Source organism: Schistocerca serialis, chromosome 5 (assembly GCF_023864345.2).
Source record: "Schistocerca serialis cubense isolate TAMUIC-IGC-003099 chromosome 5, iqSchSeri2.2, whole genome shotgun sequence".
Lineage (NCBI taxonomy): Eukaryota > Metazoa > Arthropoda > Insecta > Orthoptera > Acrididae > Schistocerca > Schistocerca serialis.
In genome coordinates, this window is record NC_064642.1 from 76,420,105 (window position 1) to 76,433,058 (window position 12,954).

Here is a 12,954-nt window from a genome sequence, read left to right on the forward strand (position 1 = left end):
AAGGAAGAAGAATAGGCCAAATGTGGATATAACTTGTGGAGGGGAAAAACTACAAGTGGTAGAGAACTTCAAGTACCTGGGAAGCATGATTGAAAGTAAGGGGGGAAACGCAATGGAAATAAATGAAAGGTGCAGAAAAGCAGGGCAGTTCTTCAAATGCATTAGGGGGCTTATTTGGAGCAAGGAGGTGCCACAGAAATCCAAGGGAATTATAAACCGAACCTACTTTGTCCCCATATTGGCATACGGAAGTGAGACATGGGTAATGCACAAAAGCGACAAAAGTAGAATACAAGCTAGTGAAATGAAGTTCCAGAGGAGCAGGTTGAGTGTAACAAGACGAGACAGATTGCGAAATGTGTATGTGAGGGAAAGACTAAAGGAGGAACCAGTACAGGACAGGATAGAAAAATCAAGACTGCAGTGGTATGGACACATGAAGAGAATGGATGAGGGAAGAATTCCAAAGAGGATGTTTGATCTGCAACTGGAGGGGAAGAGGCCCAGGGGAAGACCAAGAGATAGATGGGTGAAGGGAGTGAAGGAATGTGTGACGAGAAGAGGAGAGAACTGGACGAAAGTGGAAGAGGGGGAATGGTGGAAAGACAGAACACGATGGAGAGGCTTGTGTTCCCAACAGACCCAGCCAGTGGCTGGAAACTGTCCAAGATGATGATGATGATGATACAACACAAGAAATAAAAATAATTTTATGTTACCCACACACCATTTGAAATTATATGCACGAACTCTACAGTATATGGGGATGACAATATATAACAAGCTAATGGGCAAAAATGTATTTAAATGAAGCCAGAGAGTCTAAAAATAAGGCTACAGCAGATTCTATGGGATAAATGCTACTATTCAGTAGAAGAATTCATAGAGGATGACATGATAATTTGAGCAAGGGGTAATTAATTGTTAGTCTTTTATTGTATGTGTAACAAAATTGTATTATTATTATTATGATACCATTTGTTAAAATCAGTTGTAATTAATTGTTAGTTTTTTTATTGTATGTGTATTTTTATATTGTATTATTGTTACGGTATCATTTGTTAAAATCAGGTGTTGTATGTATATGGTAAAACCTTACCAAAATTTGATGTGTCTCCTGTACCTGAATCAAATGATTTAGATTATGTATGTTATGAGACTAACAAACAACAATTCACAATTCACAATGTGGTGGCACTCCCCTTACATCAAGAACATTCTGAAATTACAAAACAAAGTCTTACACATAAAATGTAAAAGATGTCATAGGGAGCACTGTGGTCCTCTTTTTTCCAGACTCAGAATACTCACAATTATAAATTTATACATTTGTATGTCTGTACTCTAAATTAAAACAATATTTCAGAATTTGTTGGAAATATATGAATACAACACCAGAGCTAAGGGTAATTTAGACATACCATGCCACAGATTAGCAAGAAAAGGAAATTCCCACAAAGTAAACCTACTCAAAATGTTCAATAAACTGCCAGTTCATGTTCGGTCTATGGATATAAAAATTTTTAAAATTAAGTAGTTCATCTGGCTGTCAGATCATCCATTTTATGACATTAAAGAATTCTTTGAGATGCCTAAGGAGGATATTAGCATTTAAAAGTTTTCCGTAGTTAAAAATATTATTGTGTATAATTACATAGCATACACAATACACTATGTACTGGGTATACTATACTACATTATATTATACTATACTATATTATAATATTTATGGTATAGTATAGTTATTGCATTAACTTTTAGAAACTATCCTGGTATAATTTGGTGCACTGCCATGCTTAAAATGTATACCACAATGTATTGACATTATTTTATTATTATGTATGTACTACTACATCCTGTATGATGAAGCCAGTATCATTGTAAAATGATCTATGGTGAATAGAATTCTTGATTCTTCATTCTGCCAAGACATACTTAAGAAGCACGATGTGCCAAGAAAGACTATCTGTGTTGTCAATACTATCAGCTGAAGCAGAAACAGCAGCTGGTATTAACTATGACATAATCTTAAAAAAAAAAATCAGTTAGGTGAAAAGCCAGAAGTTTTGTTTATTTTAATGTGTGTTTGTTTAATGTAATTTTTTTCATTTCAATAATCCTTGTATATTATAATAATAAAATTTGTGTGTAATTATTATTACTGTATAATTCAGATAATTTAATTTAACATTTTCTTTCTGACTGGAAAGTGAAAGGATCCTCGCAAAGCTGATTCGTCACTGATGTTCAGTTTTTGTCTAGAGCCACCACTGGAAAATGTAGTTGAAAAAAGAAGTTTTTCTGAAGATAACATTATAACTTTTAATTTCTTACTGACTAAGAACAGTGGTGATAGGATGTACATGAGATTTCTTAATATATTTCTCCAATATGGCAAAGTAGCATTTCCAAAAGAAATAAAAACAATGAAACATAACAACAATAAGTAATGTATAACTAAAGGCATAAAAATTTCCAGTGTAAGAAATATAGTCACCCAAGAATGTAAAATTAGAGAGATTAGAGCGCGCACGGAGGCTTTCAGACAGTCGTTCTTCCCGCGAACCATACGCGACTGGAACAGGAAAGGGAGGTAATGACAGTGGCACGTAAAGTGCCCTCCGCCACACACCGTTGGGTGGCTTGCGGAGTATCAATGTAGATGTAGATGTAGATGTAGATGTCATCTAACAAAATGAGAACTATAAGGCGGGTGGGCGGGGGAGGGGGGGGGGGGGGAAGGTTACAGACTCAGTATCTGTTGTAACAAAATTCAATGACTATTTCACTTCACCAGCTGAAGAACTCATTCTAGTAAAGCGTAAAGAACTTGTCCCAAGTATCGCTTGCAAATCAGTGAGTGTGGATGACTCTGCGCATGTTTATGAAACAAATTCCAATGAAATTAAAAGTAAAATTAAATCATTAAGCAATAAAATGTCAAGTGGCCATGATGAAGTACCTGACTTCATATTAAAAGCATGTGCTCACCACACAGCAAAACCTTTGTCAAAAATTTCGACCTCTCTCTAGAAGCTGATGTCTTTCCAGATGTTCTCAAAATAGTAAAAGTTTCACTGCTGCTAAAAAAAGTTTATTCTGATCAAATATCGCATTACCAACTTGTGTCACTGCTAAGTTCCTTTTCAAAAAGTCTAGAAAAACTCTTTTATGACAGGCTTTTAAGTTTCATAAATAAATATTCACCTCTTACTGTACAACAATATGCTTTTAGAAAGTCTAAACCTACACAGACAGCAATTTTTGAATTCTTGGACTGTGCTTTAAAATCCCTTGATCAACATAAATTAGCTGCATGTATTTTTCTAGACCTGTCAAAAGCCTTTGATGTCCTAGAACATAACTAACACTGTGTTTGAAAAATTAAAAGTGTGAGGAGAAAGAGGTGTAGCACATATCTGTTTGTGTTCATACCTAAAAAATTGCAGGCAGAAGGTATCACTCCAGTATGAATTCAAGACTAAGAACAAAACAAGAAAGAACTACTTCCTCCTTAGCAAATTACCAATAAAATATGGTGCAGCACAGGGCTCAATCTTAGGTCCAGTGCTGTTCTTCATTTATGTGGGCAACTTTATTGAACATATGAGTCTCCAAAAAACTATCCTATTTGCTGATGACACCTGCATATTGTTTATTGGAGCCAGCCCAGAACCCTTGCAGTCAACAGCAGAAAGTTCTATGAAAAGAAAAAAAAAACTCATCGTAAATACTGAAAAAACTGTGAGTGTCAACTTTCATTTATTTTCTCCATCTAACCAAATGTCTATTTGAACATGATTAAATAGTTATCTCTCAGAAAATTTTTAGCTTTGTGGGTACAGAAATCCTTAAAGTGGGATACACAGATAAATAATGTGTCTTGGAAACTCTCATCAATGTGCTGTGCTCTAAGAATGTTAAAGTCTACAACGAGCAAAACAACAGCACCGCAGCCATATTACGTACAATTCCACTCACTGCTTCGATATGGTATCATTTTCTGGGGACACTCAACATCCAGCATAAAGGTTTTTAGAATGCAAAAAAGAGCTCTAAGAATAAAAAATGGAGTCCTGTAAAACTCACTTAACTTGTGTTCTGACTGTGCCAAACTTGTTCATTTATGAAACTATCTTGTTCACTAGAGGCTACCTCTTGAAAACAGGGAAACCACTACAAAACAAAAATGTACACAACTATTGTACCAGAGGGAAATCAAATATTCATCAAAATATCATAGAGCTACAAGTGTATCAGAGGAGCATAATTAACATTGGTGTAATACTACACAAGAAGATAGCAAAGGAAATAAAAATTACTAAGTATCCAAAATTGAAAACTGAACTAAAGGCATTTCTAATAAAGCGCTGTTGCTATTCCATAAAAGAATTTTTGAATATGTAACTAAATAAGTTACTGATCAATTAAGTTTTAAGAATATGTACCTAATTCTGATTTGCTGCTATTTGTGAAGACTACGTGTTCTTTCAACTTTTCTTTGACCTGTCCAATATCAACTGTACAGTTTGTGCTGTATGATATGACAGGGCCCATAAAAAATCAATCAGTCAACCAATTAATCCATCAGTCAGTCCATCAAATGACTTAGATAGGTCACTGAATACACCAGTATCTTGTACTTTATTATATTATGAATTAGGTACATTTGATGACTGTGTAAATAGGATCCCCCAATATTAAAAAACCTCTAGGAATCCCAACTCCGACAATATATTATTTGTAGTCAGATGCTTAAGTAACATCTGTGTACTGTCTTTACTCAAATTTTGAAGGAGGTTGGTAAAAGGTAAAATGGATGGAAGTTTGATGTTATTTCCTTATCTTCTTTCATATATAGAGGCTTAACTTCAGCATTTTCCAGTCAATCAAGAAATGTTCCAGTGATAAATAACTGGTTACACAAATAATTAAACATAGTACTAAACCGAGAAGAACACTCTGTAGTTATATTTGTTGATATTTTATCACAATCACTAGATTTTTTTTATTTTAAAGACTTTATGATGGACATTACCTTCTCTGGTGTAGTGAGAGTCATTAACATTACTAAAGTGCTACAGAAGAATGCTGAAGATAGATGGGTGGATCAGGTAACCAATGAAGAGGCACTGAATAAAGCTGAAAAGGGAAGAGTATTATGGGACAAATACATCAAAATAAAATCAAACAATGAAAAATCCAGGATGCAATGTAACAATATCGTGAAAAGGAAAGTTGCTACTCACCATACAGCAGAAATGCTGAGTCACAGATAGGCACAACAAAAAAGACTGTCACAAATATAGCTTTTGGCCAGTAAGACCTTATCAGAATTAGACGGCAAACACACATACACACTCACTGGATTCTCTGGCAACTGAGACCACACTGCACTCAGCATCTCTGCTACATGGTGAGTAGCAACTTTCCTTTTCACAACATTATTACAGATCAAAATAAGTTGGAGATTGATAGGACATGTCCTGACATAGCAAGGAATAGTTTAGTTTGATAACAGTTGGGGGTAAAAACTGTAGAGGGTGCCTATGGTAAGCAGATTCAAGTGGATGTAGTTATGGAGACTTACACAGGGCAGACTAGCATAGACAGCTGCATCAGACTATGATAGACAGGGACAGAAAAAATCATTTTATTTTTTGGCCAATTTTGGTGTTTTGTCACCAGTATCAGCGTCATTTTTTGTCAATATCAGCGTTATTTTTTGACAATTTCAATGTTACTTTTTCCCAAATTCAGTATTATTTTTTGATGTTTTCAGTCTGTTTTTCACAATTTCAGTGTTTTTTTTTTTGACAAATTTGGTACTAGTTCCTGAAAACTTATTTTTTAAGTGCCATATGTTCTTTATGTTCACCTGAGTGATCAGTTAAGCTGAGTGATCAGTTAAGATGGCTGCCATGTGGAGGACTCATGTTTGATTCCTAGTACTACCAAGGATTTGTCCTGGGTTGGAGGACTGGTGCAGGGTGCACTCAGCCTCCTGTCCGATTGAGGGGCTACTTGACACAGTAGTAGCGGCCCCAGAGTCTGAAAAGTCTGCAAAATGACCAGAAGAGCAGTGTGCTGGCCATGTGTCCTTACTTTCCACATTCACACGATGCTGCAAGGCAGAGGATGACACGGTTCCTGGAAGACATCCTTTGGGCCTTCATAGCCTAGTGTGTTGTTTTAAATGTTCTTTACTTTTTCCTTATTTCATTGTTTTACAGTATTATGTTGAGAATGAAAATGTACCATCCACTCGCACGATATTTATTGACATCAGTATCACATTCATTTACATTATAGGGGGAAAAAACAAACAGTGGAAGGTCTAGTATGGAATAACAACAATATTATGAAAAGGATAGCTTATTACTCACTCTGTGAATCAATGTCTCTTCTGTGTGGTCAGTAGCAATCTATCCTTCTCATAATATTATTGGAAAAAAGAAATTTACTTTAAATTTGTTAAATGCAGTTCATTAGAGAAAAAACACTGCATTGCAGCCAGACACAATGAAAAACAACACTAGAAATATTTTCATCTTTTGGAAAAAGTCCTTCTTCAGAAATAGAATGCTCACACATTCACACAACAACAATGTATACACTCAAGAGCACTGTCTCTGGCTGCTAAGGACTGACTGCCACTGTGTAAGATGTGAGCAGTAATGTAGATGGGTTGGATGGTGGGGGTAAGGAGAAAGTACGGTACAGAGGGGGGCATAACAGGTTAGGGGTGGGGTGAGACACTAGTGCTGTACGTGTTAACCTGCAGGTATGTGATGGGAATAGGATATGGCTGGTAGGTGCAGAATCGAAATTTGTGATTGGGGGGGGGGGGGGGTGGAGATGAAGGTGAGGAAAGGGGGGGGGGAATTGTGCAAGGGGGGGGGGAGGAGAAGAGAGACACAGAGAAGACAGAAGCAGAGAAGACGAAAGGGCTCTTAGTTGCATTGACAAGATGGAAGTTGTGTATGTACTGCAGAACTAGGGAAGGGGTGCAACGAGGGACTAGTGAAGGTTGAGACCAGAGGCTGGCATTACATGAAAACAGGATATGTTGTAGGAAAGTTCCCTCCTGTGCTCTTCAGAAAATCTGCTATTGGTAGGAAGTATCCAGATGGCACAGGCTGTGAAGCAGTTATAAAAATGAAGCCCTTTGTAGTGGATGGGATGTTCAGCAACTGGGTAATTCAGCTGTCTCTTGGCCAGTTTGGTGGTCATCATTCATGTGTGAGAGGGAAAAAAATAAACAATTCATTCAGGTATTATATTGTCAGAAACCCAGTGACTGCAGCCCAGAAGACCATCATGGTGCACAGTAATAAGCCTACAGGACAGTGACTTCAACATGCAAGAAGCCTGGAAAATCAATGGCGTGAGCAATCTTCTATGAAACATCACCAACTAATCAAAACTCCCTGGGAGCAGTCAGGTTTCATCTAACCCAGCAGCACTGGTGCACACTGAATTGGATCATAATCGACCAGGGCAGTTGTGGAGCATTGCTGCACCAACGGTTATGGAAGCCCCCCTCTGAATTCACTGTGGTGAAAATTCACTGTGATGAAAAGCAGCAAACAGTAGATCACATAACATTTGATTGTTCTCTAAGAGCATTCAGAGTGATAATGCAAGGCCTTCACAATTCATCTGCAGAAATTTCTGACTTGATTCCAAACCTGGACCTATAGCTATGAACCCATTATAAATTTGAGATTATGTGGATCTGTGTTGAAATGTATATATTTGTTGTAAATTGTTGTCTAGTATTTCTCCTAGTCATAATTCGATAGATAGCTGCTTTCACAGATAAATCTACCATTTTTGGGGGTAGAAGATGCCAGTGACAGGACTGGAGTAGGAGGTAGCGGGACAATGTATGAAACAGGTCTTGCGTCTAGGTCCATTACATGGGCATGAGCCATGAGGCAAGGAGTTGGTAGTGTGTGTGGGGGGGGGGGGGGTTGAGTATGGAACAGACAATGATATTGTGTAGTTTGGGTGGGTGGTGAAATGCCACTGTGGGAGAGGTGAGGAGAATATTTCTCATTTTAGGAAAGGATGAGAGATAGTTGAAACCCTGGTGGAGAATGTGATTCACTTGCTCCATCACTAGGTGGTATTGAGTCATGAGAGGAGTGCTCCTTTGTGGCTGGACTGTGTCCATGTGGGACTATGGTGGCTGACTGATGAGACAATACATCAGAGATCTTTGCTGGACGTGGCTGAGTGAGTAATTTCAGTCTGTCAAGGCCCCAGTGGGATACACGACATAGTTGGAGAAGTACTAGTCATCATTAAAGATACAATAGCCTTCAGTGGTCATACTCTATTGAAGGGAATTTTAGGTGTGGAATGGGTGGCAACTGTTGGAGTGGAAGTATTGTTAGTGGTTGATGAGTTTGATGTGGACAGAGGTGGAGGTTGACGCTGAGGAAGATAGCTTGTTGGGATCAGGAGGAGCGGGTGAAGCAAATGGGGGAGAAGGTGTTGAAATTATGAAGGAATGTTACAAGGTGTCACCATTAGTCCAATTCATGAAGATGTCATCAATGAATCTGAACTGGTGAGGGGTTTGGGATTCGTGGTAATTAGTAAGAATTCCTCTAGATGGCCCGTGAATAGATCGGCATAGGATGGCACTATGCAGGTCCTTGCTGTACCACAGATTTGTTTGTAGGTGATGCCTTTAAAGGAGAAGTAATTATGGGTGAGGGCCTATAGTCAGTCATGGTAAACATGTGACCAGAGAGGAGGTTGTAGATTTGGATTCAGTCAGGCCATGGGAAAGGTGTTGTTCAATAGTGACAAGGCTGTAGGTATTGGGAGTTGTTGGTACAGAGGGAGATGGCATTGACAATGATGAGTAGTGCACAGGATTGCAAAGGGATAAACTGTGGAGAGTTGGTGGAGAGAATTATAGTTGTCTTTTTTTGCAGGAGGGCAGGCTGTAGGTAATTGGTTGAAGGTGCCTGTCAAAATTTCAAGTTAAATGTCTTGTGGCTGGGATGATGTTTCACCCAAGCTGCTAAAGGAATGAGTGAAGCCTCTGACACATTTAATAAATATGTCCCTCTGCCATGGAGAATTCCCTGATCTTCTGAAAATCATTGAAATCCCACTGGTGTATGAGAAGGGAACAAAAACTGACATGAGAAACTGTAGGCCAATATCATTAACTTAAGAGCTTGGGAAATTGCTAGAGAAAGTAATATTAAATCAATTTGAAGCATATTTCTTCAAACATAATCTATTCAGCAATGTACAATATGGTTTTAGATAATGGAGATCTACTTTAACAGCAGTAGCAACTTTTGTACATGAAACATTAAACAAGCTAGATGAAACAGATAAGGTAACAGGCACATTCCTGGATATGAGTATAGCTTTTGCTCTGTGACACACACAGTTATATTGAATAAATTTAAAGCATACAGGGTGAGAGGGGTAGCCTCACCACTACTTAACTTTTATTTGCAAGATAAGACACAGTGTGCCAAGCTAACTCATAAAAGGAATGAACAGTCGGCAACAACCAAATAAACTCACAAGATACTTCAATGTGGCGTGTGTTGTGTCCCAGGTGCAAACTACCAAATGGAAAGTCAGAATTAATTACAACTCAGAAGATTTATTCTGAAAACAAGGTGAAACATAACTCAGCGTAATCACTTGTGTCCAGGTCCACATCCAAAGCTTATCTCTTGTAAATTCTGTCACAGTACCAGCATCACAACTGAGAGGAGACCTACTCTGTATTTATTTATTTTATTATCCATCTTTAGGCATTAAAAATGCAATTGATGTCATCATTTGTGTACATATACAGTTTACATAACTAACAGAAATGGTATAATATATTGTAGATCATTATTGTCTAATAAGATACAAAAATTTGTCCTTGATGCTGCACAAGGTATTTGCATTATATTTACATTTATAAGTTTAATCTAAGTGAAACTATATTAGTACTGGCACTTAAGATCATCTTTAGTGCACATTATAAACTCTTCTGTTGTATAAAAAGCTTTTTCTCCAAGCAATTTCTTTGTGACACTTTAAACTCATTCAGTGACACATTATGTGCCTCTGTTGGCAACATGTTAAACAGTTTTGCTCCCATGTACCTGTAACTATCTTGAGTTTTCTTTAGTCTAGCAACTGGGATGTCAATTTGCTGTTTTATACGTGTGTCATGGTGATGGATAGATTGTCGTAGTTTGTGACTGTGTTGGTTTTCTTTTGTGTGTATCAGACAACTTAGTATAAAGAGGGCTGCAACTGTTAGTATTTTTAGATTTTTTAAATATGGTCTACAAGACTCGTTATTTCTGACTCCATGCATGCATCTGACTGCCTTCTTTTGCCAAATGAAAACTTGTTTTGCTCCGGATGAGTTTCCCCACAACAAAGTGGCATATGTTAAATGGGTGTGGAAAAAGGCATAGTATGCATTGAGTAATAACTTACCACTAACACATGACCTCAGTTTACCTAACAAATACATCACACGTGCTAACTTAGTACAAATATAATCCGTATGACTCTTCTACATTAATTTTGAGTCAAGATGGATCCCAAGTAGTTTAGCTGAGACACAATCAATCTTATCACTCTCAACACATGAGCTAAAGAGAATATCTACACCCTGATTAGCTCTGTCGACTCCAGCGATATGACTGCTGCATCCCTTGTGATGCCCCCACTGTGAACACTTTGAAGTATGCTGAACTGCTGACACTGGAGCATTGGCACACAATACTTGAGAAGGCAGTGGCCGTGTCATACGTTTGGCCACCATGCTGTATAAACGCAAGGCTCAGCAGTATGCTCCAAGAAAGTATATTGGAGCCTTTTCTGTTTCTTGTTTCATTAATGATTCAACTGAATCCCAAAACTGCAAGGTTGTTGGCTATGCTAATGACACATATTTTGTCATCTGGATCCGTGGTATGCAAACTACTACAAAGAGTAGCAGAATCAATTATAAATGTCTGTCAAATTATCTTACTGAAAATAAGCTACTTGCAAATAAAGAGAGGACAGTGACAATGCACTTTATTCTCATCTATAATCAGAACATAAATAGTACTCATTTGTGCCTCCATTGGCCCTTTGCTACACATACAATTGCAAATTTTTTGTTATAATTGTTGATGAACACATGTCGTGGAAAGAACATATAGACCATATTTGTAAGAAAATCAGTAAAATTGTGTAGCTACTGAAATGAGCCTCAGCCTTCTTGGACCATGATAGCTTGAGACAAACATACTTTGGAGTGATGTATCCATATCTTCAGTATGTTACTGAGATATGGGGTGAGGTACCAGCTGTCTATATAGAAAGACTCTTCAGACTACAAAGAAAAGCAGTAAGAGTGGTAGCTGAGGTAAACAGGACAGAGCTTTGCAGAAAGATCTTCAGAAAATACAAAATACTAACCATCTACTTTATGTACACCCTGCAGGCAATAATATTCATGAAACAAAATCCAGACTGTAATGTAACAAACTGTAATTTATGTAGGTACAATACACGGTGAAGGGAAAACTTTCACAGAATTGCAAGTAAAAAAAGGGCTGCAGACCACAGTCCACATGCAAGAAGAACACTGTTTTATAACAGACTACCATCTGACTTCAAGACAGCTAATTTGAACATCTTAAAGAATAAACTTAAACATTTATCAATAGAGAAAAGCTGTTATTCAGCAGAATATTTCAAGTTGTAATATCCCTTTGTAAAACAATGTATATAGCATAAGTTTGTTTTTGCAGCAAAAATATGATAGTTTCTGATTTTCACACACTATATCAATGTTGTTGTTGTTGTTGTGGTCTTCAGTCCTGAGACTGGTTTGATGCAGCTCTCCATGCTGCTCTATCCTGTGCAAGCTTCTTCATCTCCCAGTACCTATTACAACCTACATCCTTCTGTGTCTGCTTAGTGTATTTATTCATCTCTAGGTCTACCTCTACGATTTTTACCCTCTGCACTGCCCTCCAATACTAAATTGGTGATCCCTTGATGCCTCAGAACATGTCCTACCAACCGATACCTTCTTCTAGTCAAGTTGTGCCACAAACTCCTCTTCTCCCCAATCCTATTCAATACCTCCTCATTAGTTATGTGATCTACCCATCTAATCTTGAGCAGTCCTCTGTATCACCACATTTCGAAAGCTTCTATTATCTTCTTGTCCAAACTATTTATCATCCATTTTTCACTTCCATACATGGCTACACTCCATACAAATACTTTCAGAAACGACTTCCTGATGCTTAAATCTATACTTGATGTTAACAAATTTCTCTTCTTCAGAAACACTCTCCTTGCCAGTCTACAGTTTATATCCTCTCTACTTCAACCATCATCAGTTATTTTGCTTCCCAAATAGCAAAACTCCTTTACTACTTTAAGTGTCTCATTTCCTAATCTAATTCCCTCAGCATCACCTAACTTAATTTGACTACATTCCATTATCCTCGTTTTGCTTTTGTTGATGTTAATCTTATATCCTTCTTTCAAGATGCTGTCCATTCTGTTCAAGTGCTCTTCCAAGTCCTTTGCTGTCTCTGACAGAATTACAATGTCATCGGCAAACCTCAAAGTTTTTATTTCTTCTCCATGGATTTTAATACCTACTCTGAATTTTTCTTTTGTTTCCTTCACTGCTTGCTCAATATACAGACAGATTGAATAACATCGGGGAGAGGCTACAACACTGTCTCACTCCCTTTACAACCACTGCTTCCCTTTCATGTACACATTTATATTTCAAATTGTAGTGTCTTTCTGTAAAACAGTGTATTTAGCAAAAGTTTATTTTCGCAAGAAAAAAATGATAATTTCTGACCTTCACTATTTGTATCAGTGCATGCACTTATGCATGTTTACTAAACCTTTGTACATGTGAACTAAAATCTATGAAAATGTCTG